The sequence below is a fragment of the Triticum dicoccoides genome, chromosome 3B, assembly GCF_002162155.2.
Source record: "Triticum dicoccoides isolate Atlit2015 ecotype Zavitan chromosome 3B, WEW_v2.0, whole genome shotgun sequence".
NCBI classification, from domain to species: domain Eukaryota; kingdom Viridiplantae; phylum Streptophyta; class Magnoliopsida; order Poales; family Poaceae; genus Triticum; species Triticum dicoccoides.
The window spans coordinates 5,312,800-5,317,420 of record NC_041385.1 but is presented as its reverse complement, the minus strand read 5'-3'; positions in this window follow the sequence as shown (position 1 = coordinate 5,317,420).

The window sequence follows — 4,621 nt, the reverse complement described above, 5'->3', positions numbered from 1 at the left end:
TTTGTTCGTTCGTTCATTATGCAAAAAGGCTTTGATCCAGTTTTCACATTTGAAGAAAAAAATGGCGAACTATGGTTGGCCCCCTCACAAAAAAAAGTAAAGCATTGTTAGTTTTTAAAAACCAGTCGAAATCAAGATAACCCGGCCTCACAAGCTTGCTAAACTAGAAACATCTAGCACATACTCCCGCCGTCCGAGAAAACTTGTCCCTCACATGGATGTATCTGACACTAAGTTAGTGCTAGATACATCCATTTAAGGGACAAGGTTGAGACAAGATTTTTCGGATGGAGAAAGTACTGATATGCATGGATGCCACATGTAAGTGAGAGAGGATCATGACATAAGAGGGCCCTAAATACTCATGTGCAACATCTTCCACCATGGTGATGAAGACAAAGTGACCGTCCACCATAGAGGAAGTAATCAAAGCAGGCAGACGAATGTCTAGAATGTAGTCGAATTTAAGTGCACAGTCATGCCCAGACACTCCCAAAAATTTATAACCTCTTAATTAACTATCATATACCATGTATACTGACATTGGAGATGGATCAATCATATACATATATACTTTTAGAAGACCAACAGGACGAAGATTGATGAACTCCTTGCTGCCTCGCGGTCCAGCCCTACTCGCGGACCGCCGGCAAGAATTCGGAGCGACAGCAGTGTCGAGTGTCATTGTTATTTAGAAAATGTAGGATAGCGTAGGATTTATTCTATTTTGACATGCACTTCTATATATATGCCCATGAGACTCAAGTAATACAACGAACAATTCCATCAAATCCCTCCCTCCTTTCTCACACGATATCAACCTTACCTCGATCCTAAACCTTAGCCGCTTCCGCACCGGCGGGCCGCCCCCGTGGCGGTCAGCCTCCATGACCGCCGCCAGGGACCGCGCCACACGTACCTAGGCTTTCTCCGCCGGTCGTGTTGACCAGCTGCCCTAAAAAGTCTTTTTTCTGAGCCCTTGCTCTGGGTTTTCTCTCTGTCGCCGGTCATTTTGATCATTGTTTTTTTTGTTTTCCGATCTATGCTTGACCGGTTTGCGTCACCTTCCGTCGTCGTCGACCCAAGTGCGCCTCTACTCCGACATCGGCACGACCGACAGGCTCTTCACCGACCCGGCGGCCTCGCATGACAGGCGGTCCCTCACGGCCGTAGTCCCCGCGCCGGCCCGCTCGTTGATCTAAGCCGGCCGTCACCACCCTTTTTGACCGGGCCACCTGCATCGCCCCAATCCGGTGGCCTCACGCCATGCGGCGGCCCTTCATAGACGCCGCTCGCGCGCCGGCCGCCCGTCGATCCACGCCAATCGCCTCTGCCGCATCTGCACGGCGCGGCCCTGTGGTTTGCCTTGCCGGCGTCGAACTCGGCAGCGTCGGGCCGGCTGCGTCTGGCTCGTCGGCTTCCTCAGCTCGGGCGCCGCTGCTACGTTGGTCGCTCGGGCCTAGCTGCCCGGGTGCCGGCGCTGCTTTGGCAGCCCGGGTGCCGGTGCTGACGCGCTCGTCCGCACGATGTCCCACGCCGTCCTTCATCGCCGGCTTCATCTCGGACTCCGCTGCCACCCCGCCTCCATCGAGCGGCATCCCTGACCTCGCGCGCGATCGGCTTGATCATCCACTCTCCGCTGTGATCCGTTCCATCTATGCCGCGTTCCTGACCTGGCACGTCGGTTGCACGCGCCTCCGCAGGTCCCGTGAAGATCGTCCCCAAGTTCAGCACACCCCTCCACCGATCGAGCAACGGGCTGCCGCAGCATCGCCCCGTCGAGCCGCAGCGCCACTGCCCCGTGGTTTTTCTCCCGACAGCACCGACCCGCATCACCTCTGCGTCGCACCTTCGGGACCTAGTGTCCCGGCCCGCGGTCCACCGCCGCCTTGAGGCTGTCCGCTCCAGCCCGTCCCGTGGCTGCACCGACCCTCGTGTCGCTACCATGTCACCCCATTAGGCCATAACGAGCGTGGCACGCGGTCCACGCCGCTGTCCCGAGACGGTTCCCGCAGTTGCACCGACCTGGGTTGCACTGCTGCGCCGCCCCTTCGGGCCGTAGCACTGCGGCCCGCGGTCTCTGCCGCCGCACCGAGGTCTTCCTGCGTCGCCCCTTCGAGCCGTAGTGCCAGACCCGCGGTCCACTTCGCCATCCCCGCGCATCAACTTCTTGTGGTATGCGACGCGCCGTCTCCCTTGGCGCGGGGACGCCACCGTCCGCGGCGGTCTTCGTCACGCTATCGGGTTCTTTGCCTTCTTCGAGTATCGCTGCCACACTCCTAACCTAGCCGTCGCCGCTGCCGTCAGGCTGCCATCGCCGCTCTTCTTCGATCGCCGCTGCCGCTACCCCCGTAGCCACCGCAGCCACCCGTCCACCCCCCTTCATCTTCGTCCAGCACCAGCCCGTCCGTCGCCAGCGTCACCGTCATCTACCCCGACCACTTCGTCTACTCCGACCACTGTTGGTGACATCGGCCCCCATGCCGATTGGCGTCACAACCGTCATCGAGTCTTCTTCTCCGCATGCCTTCGGACTCCTCGACATGGCTAATAGCTCGTGCAGGTCCCTCGTCTACGCATGCCCGATGCTGCCAACACCAATGCGTGCCTTCGTCCACGACGTGTCCCCGGGCCTGGCAAGCCTGGTCGGTGCTTTGCCAACTTCGTCTTTGTCCGTCTACGCATGCTAGGTGCTGGCAACACCAATGTGTGCCTTCGTCCACGATGCATCCCCGGGCTTGGCAAACCCGCCGCGAAGCGTCATCAACATCATCTTCTTCCCGGTGCACCACTACTTCGACACCACTGCGCCCATGACTAACTTGGTGCCTCCTTGCGCCCGCGGCTCCACGGCTACTTCCTCGACACCGGCTACCCTGACTCAACATCGACCACGACATTCTTCTCACGGCAACCTCGATCACGTCTACACCACCTACGCTCTCGGCTACTTCGACAAATAGCACAAAGGGCTAACGCCTTGCTTGGGCAACCTCGTCGGTTTCCACTCCAGCCACGACTCCGTGATGCATCGACTGCTACGTGGGGGGTGTCCGTCGGCTTGCCTTCGGATTCTTCTCCAGTCTCACCGTCTGTGTCGCTACCGTTGTGACTGCGAGGGGATGTTGAGTATCATTATTATTTAGGAAACTTAGGATAGCGTAGGATTTACTCTACCTTGACTTGCTCGTCCTACACCTCTCGGTGTGGTGGTGTTTGTTCCTGCACTAGTTGTTGCGAAGGTGATACAACTCCTCGAGCCATGCTATCGGGAAGTTGTCTTCTACAACTGCGGCGAGCCAGGACACTACACCGACAACTGTGTCTACCAGAAATCCTGCTTCCTGCGCAATGTTGCCGGCCACCGTAGGAACAACTACCCCGATTGGCCCAAGTTTCATTATCAGTTTCCGTTGACTCATGCGAGGGCCTTATGCTGGTCGTAATGGTAGTATCATAGCTAGTATCATGCATGCCAAATAGGCAATTTTGATGAGGTGTCATAGACTTAAATGAAGAAAGAGAGAGCTGAGTATCATATCATGATACCGTATCATAATAAATGCTATGCTACTATGTGTCATGCATGGCAATAAATAGAGTACTACATGATACTATGATACTACTACCTCTGTCCTGGTTTATTGGTCCCCATTGTACTTCGTGCCAAATTTTAACCGTAGATTGAACTAATAAAATATTCATGCATGTCACAAAAAATTATTACATTGAAAACTATGTTTAAATACGAATCCAATGATATATTTTTTGTTGACATGCATTAACATTTTGTTAATTAAATCTTTGGTCAAAATTTGACACAAACTACAAATAGGATTATAAACCAGGACGGAAGTAGTATGCATTAGGGAGGTAGTATTATATACTAGTATCATATGCATGATACTAGTATATCATACTCCCCATTACAACCAGCCTTAGCTAGGTTTGGTAATTGGTAGTGACCATACTTCCATTTGTTTCGGATTCTATTGATGGCGACATAATCCTTCACTCCTAGCATAGTGTGTGTGTGCGCGCGCGTGCGTGCATGCATGCATGTGCGTGTGCATGTGTGTTTTATAATTTCATCCAATGGTTGTGGGAGCACTACTAATGCTTTAAGATAACAGACTACTCCCTCTGTCTCGGTGTGTAAGTCATTTTACGAAACCAGATATTCCTAAATCACCTAGACGCGTAACATTAATTGTTTTCTTGTTTTCTTCCCACCTCATTTAACCACCCATGCTTTCTCTTCTCTGACTATTAATTAGGGATTAATTGCTGAATAAACGACCTATGCATGCAAAAAAATAGACGCTGGTTAGACTAGCCACAGTGGGAGTAACTTCAGCAGTAACATCGAGTCCAACTCAGCAAATTTGCTTATGTGGCAATGAGTTAATAAGGAGAGAGGTAGTTACAGTAACTTAGCTAGTTACTGTAACATCACATGTCCCAATGCAATATGAGTCTATAACCTAATAAATGAAGCTTTGCATGTTACCACACTTATGTTACTATCCACTATGAAGATAGTAACATAGGGGGTGTTTGTTTCCAGGGACTTTTTTGTGTAGGGACTAGAAAAAGTCCCTCTTAGAGATTTTTTTACCAA